Source organism: Polistes fuscatus, unplaced genomic scaffold, assembly GCF_010416935.1.
Source record: "Polistes fuscatus isolate 324 unplaced genomic scaffold, CU_Pfus_HIC Scaffold10, whole genome shotgun sequence".
Classification (NCBI taxonomy): Eukaryota; Metazoa; Arthropoda; class Insecta; order Hymenoptera; family Vespidae; genus Polistes; species Polistes fuscatus.
Window position 1 is genome coordinate 4,356,124 of NW_025112998.1, and position 13,184 is coordinate 4,369,307.

At 37.5% G+C, this 13,184-nt stretch overlaps 1 protein-coding gene across 20 annotated transcripts in view; it reads right to left on the reverse strand.

Moving 5' to 3' along the window:
- The window catches only part of LOC122526011 (protein turtle), a 215,198-nt gene that overhangs the window by 78,203 nt on the left and 123,811 nt on the right, over positions 1–13,184 (reverse strand). For 14 of the 20 annotated variants that reach the window (XM_043649098.1, XM_043649099.1, XM_043649111.1 and 11 more), the window contains one exon: positions 7,317–7,365. The gene's annotated coding sequence lies outside the window, so the exon portion shown is untranslated. Of the gene's footprint in view, positions 1–3,030; positions 3,356–3,634; positions 5,012–5,133; positions 5,323–7,316; positions 7,366–13,184 lie in introns of those variants that run through there. The other 6 variants (XM_043649100.1, XM_043649102.1, XM_043649116.1 and 3 more) reach the window with 5 other exon arrangements.

Genomic DNA, 13,184 nt, shown 5'->3' on the forward strand with positions numbered 1-13,184 from the left:
GACATCATTCTTTCTTCTTCGTACCCGAACGAATCCGAGGCGATATTTCTCAGCGAGAAACGTGCACACTGCTGCACCACCGTCCGCTTGATGGCCCATAAAAATTGACCGGTAAAAATGGCGATGCAACTGCGTCCTAACCGCGATTAAATACGACGTCCATTAATACACGGTACTGTCATATGCCTGCTCGCATTTGGGTCGTTCGTTTGAAGAGGTGGGAGGGAAGGCGGGTGGTGGGCTATCTTGAAATCCATGGCTAAGCTATATCTGTGCATAAAATACAGAATCGTATTGTTCCCTTGGCTTATGACGTCCGTCTGTGAATAATTCTTTGCGAGCAAGTAAGTAGAGAAACAACTTTCGAAAAGTTCATTTTCTACTCTGAAACCTATGTTAAATATTAATAAAAATATTGGAGAATTGCTCGTTAAGTAAATCGAAATTTCTTTTTACGATGTTTGAACGTATTTGAAGAAAATTAACCGTTGACGTTTACATTAGTCGAAATAATGGAAAAATATTCGATAAAAAGTAGCAAAGTAGATCGAGCCGAGCGGGGCTTTTTTGTTGTTTTCCGTTTCTTTCGAATAAATTTTTCTAAGTCGACGTACCTACTGGCATTTTTATCGTAAAAAAAAGAAAGGAAAAAAAAAGAAAAAATAAAAAGAGAGGAAAAGAAAGAAAGAAAGAGAAAAAAAGTCGATGATTTATACCGGCGTCGATCGTACTCAACGTACTTGACATCCGAGGCCGACGCATTCGACGAGAGGGCCGACAATTCAAGGCAACCGATCCGCAATAGCTCTGCAATAGGTCCACGCTAGCTAGCACCAGCAATTGCAGCAGTTTTCGTTTGGTAGTTTCCCCCTGATTTCCCCGAAGCCGAACCGGGAAGGGTTGCACCGTTAGGGAGAAGAGAATTTCGACAGCTTTGCCGGGTCAAGTGAGATTAAACGAGAATTTGGTCGGCTGGGAAATGTTGAAACGTTGCTCGCGGTAAAACCTCGACGATTATACGAACCGACTACTACTGCTAGTGAAACAATGCATTTTTCTCCCGTCATCAGCCTCTCCTCCTCCTCCTTCTCCACCACCGGCACCGCCGCCACCAACACCACCTCTTCCCTTTTCCATCAGTTTCTCTTATTCACGGTGCTTTTTTTTTTCTTCTTCTTGTTTATTTTCTTCTTGCTTTTTTTTTCTATCCGTAACCTCTATAAACGTTCGGTTAGCTCTCAAGAATGCAACGACGAAGAAAAGGAAACAAAGCTTTCGAACAAATGCTTGTCACGAAGATGCTATCTTTTCACGTCGATGGTAAAATACAATGGTAGGAAGAAGAAGAAGAAGGAGGAGGAGAAAAAAAAGGACAAGGAAGGAAAAAGAAAAAAAAAAATAAAGCAGCAAAACAACAAGGAAGAAAGGGGGAAAAAAACACGCCAGAAACAGTGGTCTTCGGGATAAGTCGAGCTTTCCTCCTTCGTTAAGATTTAATCGAGCATTTTTTGGCTTCTACATCTTATCGCTCACCCGTTGTTTAATAACGAATTCTAAACGAACCTAATATGATCTCGCTGAATTTCTTCGACGGTAACGTTCATTTCTCTCTCTCTCTGTGTATCTCTATCTGTTCTTATCTCTATTGTTTAAAACAATCGTCAGTGTTTTCTGAATGTTCAGAACAAAACATCTTTCAAAAGTCAACGATTTATTTTAGAACTCGTATAATTCTATCTCTTTTACTAAAATACGATATTTATCAACTATATTATTTATGAAGTATCTCGAAGGAAAGCAATTTTTCCGTCAGTCTTCTTGTTCTATTTTAACAATGAACGACGTTTCTCCAATGTTCTTTACTCTTTTTTTTAATATTTCTGATTATATACGTGTGCCGGGTGAAAAACGGATGGAGGTTGCCTTCTAGAGTGTCTAGAGGGGTGATAGGTGATGAAGAGGGGGGGATATGGTAGGAACATGGCAGGGGTATATATCCACGTTGGCGTATAAATCCGTGTAGAGTCGGTGAAATGGGCAGAAACAATAACGGGGTGAGGGTCAGATTCAATTACAGGGTATCGTGAGAGTTCCACACACCTACCACCCCCGTTTCTCTAGACTCGCCACGAAATCCACTACGTTCTTCTACGTCTACTTCTCTTCTCTTTTCATTTCTTACTTTTCCACCGTCAGGCCCCTTAACCTAATTTCCCGCTTTTGCCGGCCAACCGAATCGGTTGTCGAACGAAGACTAATGTTCGTCTAACCGCACGTTTCTTACCCCGGGCTTTACTTTCATTTTTGCCGCCTGAATTTTCTCGAGCTTACCCCGTTATCTATCTTCCTTTTTTTTTTTGGATTTTATTTTTGTGTTTTCTTTATTTCTTTTCCAGTTTTCTTCCCTTAAGTTAGAAAATTAACTTTGCACGTGTTAACATCGCAGGAATGAATCTCAGCGAATGGTCAAACGTAAATGACTTTTTTTTTTCTCATTCCCCAGAACTGCAAATCATTTTTATAAACGATCATAAGGATCGTACAATTAATGTTAAGAAAAACGTATTAAAATATTAATGAATACCGCAATCAACGTCTCTATTGATCCAAGCGAATTTTAGAGAATATCGAATAATGCTACTTCAGGAATCGGCTTACGTCGTTTGCGTTGCAGGTGCATGCATTCGCATCGATAAGTCATAAGAGTTACGCGCCTCAGCTGTTTTTACCGGCGCGTCGAAAGCAACGATTGCTCGTAAATAACGATACACGCCTAGGATTGGAGAAAAAAGAAAAGGAGATAAATAAAAGTGCGAGTGAAAAAAGAACTAGTCGAAGTAAGTAAACAACTATTAATCATTTTCGAATGTGATACCACAATGAGATTAACTGTAAATGCACATTCCAATTAATTGATCCTGTATTTTCTCTGTTAAAAAACATCAATGTGTCGATATTCAATAGATCAAATTCTATCAAGAACGTTGATTCCTCAAAGTATATTATACAAACGAGATAAGATATACTCACTATGTAAACTGATGCTGGTTCAGAGAATGATCATTCTATTTTCTACGTCCATTAACCTCTTAATAAACACATCCCACGCATGCGTTTACGCAAAGTCACGATGCTAAGGCACTCCCACTTCATTCGCATTACTTCACTCGTATAATTACGAAACAATCTCAAGAATCAAAATTGAATTCATACAAACAATAAGAGAATAATATATGTATAATATACGAAAGTTTTCAAACTTATTGTTAGACGAATTCCGAAAGCACGCTAGAGTCCTTCACCCACTCCCAATCGTAAACGAGAAACCCAACCTACGCGACGGCGTTGCAACCTGCATCCAGCATGGAAGGAGGCCATGTGGACTGTCGATCTGACCGAGAAAAGGATAGAATATAAAAAAGAGGTGACAACGGGGAGGGGATGAAGCGCGATATTCCACCCCACATGGTTCCCTCTCTCTCTCACTCTCTCTCTCTCTTTCTTTCTTTCTACATAGTCATTTTCTTTGGCCTCGAGCAAGGTTACCTAACCTTTTGAATAAACTGATGAATAAAAGAATGATAATAGAGAAAAATATAAGAAGAGGAATCGAACGATAGCAAGTGAAGCTTACCAATGAGAACGTTAAATCCAGATCTTGAATTTTCTTCTTGTTCTCTTTATCTTTCTCTTTCTCTCTCTGTACTCGGGGTGTGGTTCCTTCGCGTGCGGGCGGAGCCCCACGGGATTAAGGACTTTGGACTTGGCCGGATTCGGAAAGCTCGCGCTCCTCTCTATGTGCGTATAAGACTTTGGATATGTAGGTATACTTGTGCGTGTTTGCTTATGTTCGTTTAAATTTCTTTCTATATCCTCTTCTTCTTAGCAAGCATCAGAATGTGTCGCAGAAACGGAATTGAAGCTGGAGAAAGAATGATAAGTAAAAAGAGATGGTAAAGGATGAAAGCGAGTTTGATATATGTGTCTGTAGTGTACGCGGGTGTACGTGTCCATGCGTGTGTATATGTTTCTCTAACTCTGTGTCTGTTTCTGTGCGTGTGCGCGCGCGCGTGTGTGTATGCTTGTACGTGTAATGCGACAGCACGGGTACAGTTTGTTTGGTAGTTGTAGTCTCAGGACAGCAACATTAGCAAGGATTTAAGGTTTCGGAAGAAATGGATCAGGACGAGGGGGAGCGGTCTAGACGAGGTCCTGCCTTCGCTAGGACATTGTTACTCCTGCTGATTCGTTTCGAGAATACTCGGCCGTTGTCAGCTCGGTCCAACCGCGATGGCCACCCTCGCCTATCTTCACCAATGTCACTTCAATTTTCTCGGATTTTCGGCAATGATCTTGTATGTGTATATGTATATATATATATAGACACCCCCGACGATTTATTATCAATCTGTTCAATGAAACGATTTACTTTTACGCGACATATTTTTACACGAGCACGTTACGTCGACGTTGACATGCTTTTACGAAGAGTATTTTATAGACCACAGTAGAGAAAAAGTTTACACACAGAGAGCAGTAGCGCTGGGGGCTCTCGTTCGAAGCAAAGTGTCACGCACGACGCGAACTGAGTTCGATCCAAAGCGCGATGCGGAAATTCCGTGGGAGTATCGAAGCGACCTTCGGAAGGCACAACCTTCAAGATCGATCGAGCCCACGACACAGCAACCGTTTATACTTATTCAAAACTAAGTTTCCTCTTATTCGTGAATCTCTTCTCTCCGAGCAACTAACTCCCTACGACACTTTCCTTTTCCATTATTCGATCCCATTGAAATAAGACCAAAGTAACTACACACGCGTGTATAGTTCATTCAATCAATCCTATGTGTCTCTTTATTTTTTGAAGAAACGTACATAGATCACCACCGATTCGATAGCACAAAAACAAATTGTCACAAGTTGTGTCACTGTTTGAGGAAGGAAAAAATAACCGAAAAAGAGAAAGAGATAAAGAAAGAGAAAGATAAAGAGAGAGAGAGAGAGAGAGAGAGAGAAGAAAAGAACAAAAAAGAAAGAGAAAGAGAGAACGGGTAGTAAACGAATGAATGAGCGAGAGAGGAAAAAAGGAGAAACGAAAAATCGAAGAGAGCACAGTTGGTTCCTCGCACTCACGTAATAGAATTAGATCGAATACACCAATCGTTGAGGTATAGGTATCCTAAAAACTAAATTGTCCCCTTCTCAGAGTTAGAACTAAGTCGTCGTGGCTCGAAGAGAAGCCGAAGAACAGAAGCGCGTAACACGCGACGAGGAAAGATGTCGAGCTGCCGCTTGCCTGGCAGTGGTGCGCGCCGCCATGACAGACTCTTGCTTCTCCTATCAACCCCACTCTTCGAAAACAACCCCTACTCTAGCATTTATCTCGCCCTACTACTACCCCTAACCCATTCCCTCTCTCTTTCTCTCGCATAGCCACCCTTGTCTGTGCTCTCCTTCCAATCTCTGGTTTTCCACCACCCAGCTACCCTGCCTTGGCCCCACCAACGCAATATTGATCGGGCGGAAGGGCGGCATCCAAGAACGTAACGACGCTTTCAGGGGCCCCGGACGATTTTACAAGCCCTCTCTCTCTCTCTCTCTCTCTCTATCTCTATCTCTCTCTCCCTCTTTTTATCTCTTTTTCTATCCTTTTATTTTTCTTCTTATTTTATTTCTCTCTTGCGTCCTCGCTATCTTTCTTCGCAAACCCCTCCACCACCCCTCCCCCCCTCCGACCTCGGTCCACTTCTCGTCTCCTTTTCGTTTCTTCTTTGACAACTTTTTCATTTTTCTTCTTCTTCTTATTCTTCTTATTCTTCTTCTTCTTCTTCTTCTTTAACTTCTTTTCCCTTTGTCTTCGCTCCGAAAGTATCTCATTTTTCCCAACGAAGTTTCCTCGATATCCACGCCTTTCTCCCCTCGATTGTTCGATCCTCGAACGCGAGGAACGATTGACGATGTTCGAAGACGACGCACGTGGAGCGTCGAGCAAAAGACCAAAAGAATATTGCCACTTTATTTTTCTCCTTTATTTAAACGTTGTCATCGTTGCGAGAACGCGCGATCGAAGATAAAATATTCATTTGTTATTTTAATGTGTATAATCGTTTAAGGTAAAAATCAAAATGATCGAATGAATGTATTAAAGGGTAGGTTAATAGTCGGTATTAACGATAAATTGTTTTGATCGTTAAAGAGGAAATAGAAAGAGAAATAGAAAGGAGGAGTAAAAGAGAGAAAGAGAGAGAGGAGAAGAAACATAAGATAAATTGATAATAATGGGAGAAGCTACAGCGTCAGCTCAGGTAGCTTTTGACACCTGATCCCTTTTCTTGCCAGACGGCAGCCTTGCCGTTAATCAAGCGCTGTTTCACCCCGTGTATCCACGACCCACAAAAGCCGAGCTTTAGCTCGTGCTGTGATGAAATGAATCCTTTGCAACCCCTAAATAATACTGAACGCATTGACCAAACCTAACCACCCTACGGTATATATACCCCGAGTTTTGTAAGAAATGTTACGCCCACGAGTATACAAGCATATTCGTAATACGAATTTGTCCTGCGAAAATTCTTTCTTCTTTCCGTCTTGTTTCACTCTTTCTATTTTTATTTGTTTTTCTTTTATTTTATCATCACGTAGACTTTAATATTTAAGTATATCTACGAAAGAAAAAAAAATAGATTATTTGTTTTGTTTCTAATTGTAAGCCGATTAATTAATAAATCGAAAATATTTTCATCAAAATGGGGGTTGGATGAAACGATACCACGAGTCTTTATCTTTTTTACTTACTCAAAGGTAGAATCGATCGATGCGAATTGGTTAAAAAAAAAGAAAAAAAAAGAAGAAAAAAGAAAAAAACAAGGGGCAAAATTATTTGTTCGTCAGAAATTTCGTCACCGAGGAAATTCGAGACTCAACGTCAAGAATCACATTGAGCATTATTTAACAGATTACGGATGTAACGCACGAGAAACTCGACAGATTGCAAAAAGCATTTAACGCGATGGCAATACTGTTAAGTGCCCCTCCTATCCGAAGCAGAATAAAAACATCGGTGTCGAGCGCGTGACGTTATTTCGTTAGATTATACTTAACGTTAATTAAAATTACATTTGTCCGGTTGAATATCGTCGTTGTTAGATTGGCAGAGTAGATATAGAAACAATTCGAATGAGCAAGTATCGAGTTACCTTTGCGTATCGTGTAATTCATCCGTTCGTTAATCGAAATCCGATCGAAACCTTGCGCTCGTGTTTATTACCTATACACTTTGCTATCAATTTTAATGAAATTAAAAGATTCTAACTTACCAGCTAACGTCTCCCACCACGAGTTACTGCTGATACGCCTTTTCAGTGTCTGAAAAAAAAAAAAGAAAATACAATTGAAAAACAATAAAAAAAAAGGATGAGATAGTTTAAAAAATGACTAGATGAGAAGTGCGAGTGAAAGAACTTTTGCAATTTACAGCTCGGAAAATCTTCGTTCGAGACGATCGTGCTATCGAAAAGGGAAAAGGATGATTCTCTATTTCTCTCTCTCTCTCTCTCACACACTCTCGAAAGTAGCAGAAACAGTTCGGAAAAAGAAGGAGAAAACGAGAGAGGGAGAGAGAGAGAGAGAGAGAACGATGTAACACGCAAGATGTGAATGAGAAAAGAAAAAAGTTAAAAGAAAAAACGAATAAGAGGGACAGGAATAGAGCAAAGTCCTTTCTCGCAAGAAATTTCTTTGTCTCTCTCTCTCCTCTCTCTCTCTCTCTCTCTCTCTCTCTCTTTCTTACACACACACACACTCTCTCTCTCTTTCTCCCGAGAATTCGTCGATCCTCCTTCGCGGAGATATGATCGAAAAAGGTCGAGCGTTTTCCACCTTCGTTTCTTCTTTCAGAAATGTGAAGAAAACGAATGAAAATCGAATTTTCGATATCATTTATCAGGAAGGAAGGAAGTTCGTAAGACGTGCGTTCGATGTGCTTGCTACGAGATATAATATATAATATGATGGATGAAAAATGTTCGATTAATCCAAGTATAATACTTTTATACTTACGTGTACATATATGTGTACGTACTTTAAATTAAGTAAATAAGTAAGTAAATAAGTAAGTAAGTAAGTAAGTAAGTAAGTAACTAGATAGATTTGCAAATATCTAACAAAAATGATTAGTGAATATTAGAGGTAGGTGAGAAAGGAATTCATTCCAATGAATGAACTTCGAGAGTTAGCACAGGTTTAAAGCGGCTTCGTTTCAAGTTTCCGCGATGTTTCGTTGTGGAAATATTTGCCTCTAAAGATAGATAGTAATATAATCGCCTTTGGTGATAGTTACCCGATCGCTTGTTTCGCCTTTCGTTTCACGAAAGAACTATCAAGAGCGGTAGCACGCTTCGACGATTTATTCTCGAAAGCTTGTCTCGAACACCTGCTGCCACTGTTTTCCTCCCCCCTCCCAGATATTCGACATTTCCAAGCTTTTCCTACTTTTTTTTTCACTTGAAGCTTGTTTTCTTCGCAAATTGATACGCTTATCAATTTTATCGTCGAGAAATAACGATCGTATAAAGGAATCAAGAATTAATTTCGATATATTCATATATATAATATCTCGTTATCGTACGATTCAATAGGAAAGGATTTTTTTAATGTTTTCGTTTTATTTTTTTTGTAAAGCTCGTAAAGATTCTAAAAGCCCCAAAAGGTTCTAACGAATCACCAGCGAACAAGCTTGCATTTTATAAAAAGCATTCGCCAAATGGCGAGTCCGATTTCTTCTCGACAAGAGGAACACGCCTGGAGGTCGAGGTCGAGGCCTCGAAAGAAATCATGCATCCGTTCGTTCCATCGGCATTCCGGCGTAACCACAAGCGTTAATGGCGTTTCTTACGATCTCGAATAGAGAAGAAGAAGGTGGTGGTTTTGAAGTTGGTGGTTTGGGTAACACGGTCGATATACTTGTCACGGCCGAATCGTTAAACGAAAAGAAGAGAAGAGAAGAGAAGAGAAGAATGATTCAGCCAAGCATCTGGATTTAGATGAAAAAGAAAATCTTCCTTGCGGGATATAGATATAGAAAATAAATGATCCAAATTGTCGAGAACTGTTCTTTTTTTTTTACTCTTCTTTTCTATTTCTCTTCCTTTTTTTATGCAGAACAATTTTTTTGTTTCTTATCATTCGCAAAATATCACGAATCAAACGAACGCGACGATATTGCAATATTTTTATTTCATTATTCCCTGGAATTAATAATATCTTCATTAAAAAGAGGTTCTTTTAAAGGGTTTAGATACGTCTGGCCAACATCTGTTTCACGAATATAATTGAAACATGAATTTTCATTGTTACGTTGTCGAAGTTAATTGAATGGTAATAAATGATTTGTCGAAATAAACGTTTATATTACTAGAGTAGGACTTTACAAGTGGTGCATTCAAGTTTGTAATATAAACGAGACAGTTCGCACGCTAAAGGACTTGCCAAGAAGGACTAGCACAAGTATACCTATGAGCTATGTTATTGTACAAACTTCAGACTCCGTAGCAAGTCTAACGTCCTTAGTCACGCCGCTTTTTCCTATATCCCTACAAACCTATATACACATACCAACATCTAACCTATATAATTTGAATACCTCAACATCCTTCTCTACAAATTACTTATATATCTATATCTTATCAAAAGAAAGTGCAAAAGAGAGAGAGAGAGAGAGAGAGAGATCAATAAAATGGATTTGAATAAACTCAATCGAATATTCTCAGCTTCATTTTTAAATTCCATATCCCATCGACTTTTTTCTTCTCTCCCTCTGTCTTTCCATCACTCTACTCCTCTCTCTCTCTCTCTCTCTTGATGTAATCATATTCTCCTTGTTCTTCTCACATAATCTTAATATTAAATTTTTGACATTTTTCTTACGTAAAACGTTACGCACACAAAGCAAGACAATATTACGAACTGACGAAAAGTGTAGAAAAGTATTATACCATCGTAGCTCTGTTGTTGAGAATTTTCTCTAAGATTCCTTAACGTTCAGAAACGTTCGATTTTCTTCTCTGTCTTTGCCGACGTTGCAGGCTGACGCTCAACGTCACTCGATTTGAGTAGCAACCTTTTTCCACAACCGAGGACACAATTTTTCCGACGATTTTTCCGGCCGATTTCCCCCGCCCACCATTTCTCGTCGAAAGATATCTTTGAACTCGCGAGAATTCAACTTGTCTTCTTGTCGATTGCTCGTGGAAAGAAAGAGAAAGAGAAAAAGAGAGAAAGAGAGGGAGAGAGAGAGAGAGAAGTACAAACCCATGACTACTACATTTCTCTCCTCTTACTTCTTTTCTCTGAAAGAAAGAAAGAAAAAAAGAAAGAACAAGAAAAAGAAGGTAACTTTTATATTCTTCGATTCGTGGACTCTCCAAAGTGCTCGATCTAACTTACAGTAAGTGGAACGTTATTTAACACAAAGTTGTACGTTTTTTTTCGTAAACGACACGGAAGATACTTTTTATTTTTTTTCTATGCGACAAAACAATACGATTAATAAATGTTAACTTTCATTAAAATTCTTCGAAATCATATTTTTAACTTTGAGCAACGAATTACGATAAATTATAAAGTGTAAAAAAAAAGAAAAAAGAAAAAAGAAAATAAAAAGAAAATCTTAATCAAAGCAACGACATTAACTATACTTGGAGCCAAAGTTATAATTAAAATTCGAGGTAGGGTGGGTAACCTTTAAAGGTGATATACTCCCCTCATTTTAAATGCCCTAATCATTGACTAATGTAAGAAGGGGAGAAAAAATCGTAAATTTTTTATCCCATTTGAAGTAGTAAAGGTCACCAAGCCGATGGTTGGTTGATCCTCTTTTCAAGACAAGTCTCGTTAAGAATAAACAGATTTTCTCGAGAGTTAAAGCTTCAGTCATTAATTCACCCCTCGACACCTTTCACCTAATCCGTAAGAACACATAGGAAGACCGTGGGCTTTTCGTTTGCATTTCTCCCCCCCCCCTATTCTCTATTACTGCTTCACGTGACCAACTGCCTTCTCCCTAATTCCACTACCCCTCTCCCTCTTCTCCCACTTCCAATATTCTCTCTCTCTCTCTCTTTCTATCTAGTAAACGGAAACGGAAGAACTACCCTCTTCAACTATTAGCCCTCTTCTTCAACCGGGCACGGAGCAAAGTCGAAATTGGTCTTAAGCTCTACAAACTATCGTTCAACCATCCTGAAGGATAGTTACTTTCGAACGGAAAGAAGCCACAAATCTGTTCAAGTCAAATCTAATTACTGAATAATCGGGAATTTCTTTTCTCGACTGTAAATTATTTTATTTTCTTATTTAAATTTGTTTCCTCCTCTCCTCGAGAGAAAATATAATGATTAAAATATTGTTTTAAAAAAGTTGACTTAAAAAAGAAATTAATTAATTTTTGTGTTCTATTTCTTTTGTTGACTGTTGTTTATATGACGTTTAGAAGGTTGCGCATTTGTATAACTGAAATAATATTCGTAATAAATAGAATCTTTTCCTTCGGAAAATTATATTCATGTAGTATATTAATAAAAAGATGTTAATTAAACATTTGTTTAAATATTATATATCTATTAACATACTTCGAATGATAAAACAACTTCGATCTATTTTATTAGATGAAAATTTCTAAATCAACAACATCACCAGACTGGAACGTTAAAAATAATATATTTTAGTTTAATCAATCTAAAATATTAATAAAGTACATTAGAATGTTCGATGTATTTTAAATAATTGTTAATTAATCCGAAAAAATGTAGATTGTAGTTTAAAAACACGGAGTATAAGTAGGAACTACTTTCCTCTTCGAAATTAAACAGTAAACTGATTCGTTGTATCCTATGAAAGTCGTTTAAATTTCTTATGTTAATTGTTGTTTATATGAATTTTCAAAGGCTACATATATGAATACCGAAAATAATATTATGTACAGTAAATAAAATTTATTCTTCGTCGTATAAAAAACAGTCAATATGAAAATGTTAATTGACTTTCATTGAAAAATACGAGCGAGTTTAACAGAAGATTTTGTAGAAAATACGTCAAAATTATACTCGGTGATTTTAGACTACAATATACCTACATTTCTTTCGATAAATTAACAATAATTAATTGTATATTCAACGCTCTCAAAGTATGTTCATCCCCACTTATCTTTTCATAAAAAAATGCATTTTGCAATAACTATCGATCGACTCTCTTTTTTTAATATCGTTTCAAAAAATTTGATCATTACCGTAGTCTAACAAAAGAAGTTTCGTTTCAATAAAAAAAGGATAAAAAGACTTGACATTGTAATTGAATATGTTTATTACGATGAAAAAGAGATGAGTTGACCGGGTCGTGTCCTCTCATAGGCAGACAATTTTTTTTCTTCTCTCTCTCTCTCTCTTGTTTTTCTTTTATTATTTTTTATTTCTACACGCTTACGAAAACCCACGGAGCATTTTAATTAGAATGTATAGAGCACGATGTCGTGTAAACTTTTATTATTCTCTCGAGAAGAGTACCGCGTTCTCCCTTGTCATCCATCATCAACATTAATTCTACACGCGTGTGTAATATATAAAATGTCACCGCTGTCAAGCAGCAGCCAGAGAAGAAGAAGAAGCTCGCGTTAACTTTGCGTACGATCGTTGAGAATTAAGACTGAAGATTAACTTTTAAATAAAATCTTCTACGTCGCTAAGAAAAAAATATACGAAGAAGCAAAAAAAGAAAAAAAGGAAAAAAGAAAGAAAGAACGTAATAATAAAGGCGAATAAACGAAAAGAAATAAGATATCTTAAGTTTAATTTTGATTTTCTTATTAAAATTCAAGATTAATTAAAGAATCGTGAATGGAAAGAAATCGAAGAAACGAATAGACTAGAACAATTATCTTAATTAAATGTGGAACGTTCAAATTCTAATGGAAAATCTTTAACAAATAAATGGAATGCGACATTCTATTAATTACTATCTCTTTTTCTCTAATTAAGTAACATCAGATAGTGTTCATAACGTTATATGCATAATACAAATGCTAATCTCTATCTGAAAAGCCTTGAGATATCTGAAGAGTTTGTTCAATTAAAGAAGCTAATTTTACGCTAAGCCATATTGCAAGCGGTGCATCGACCTCGTCTCTCTATATA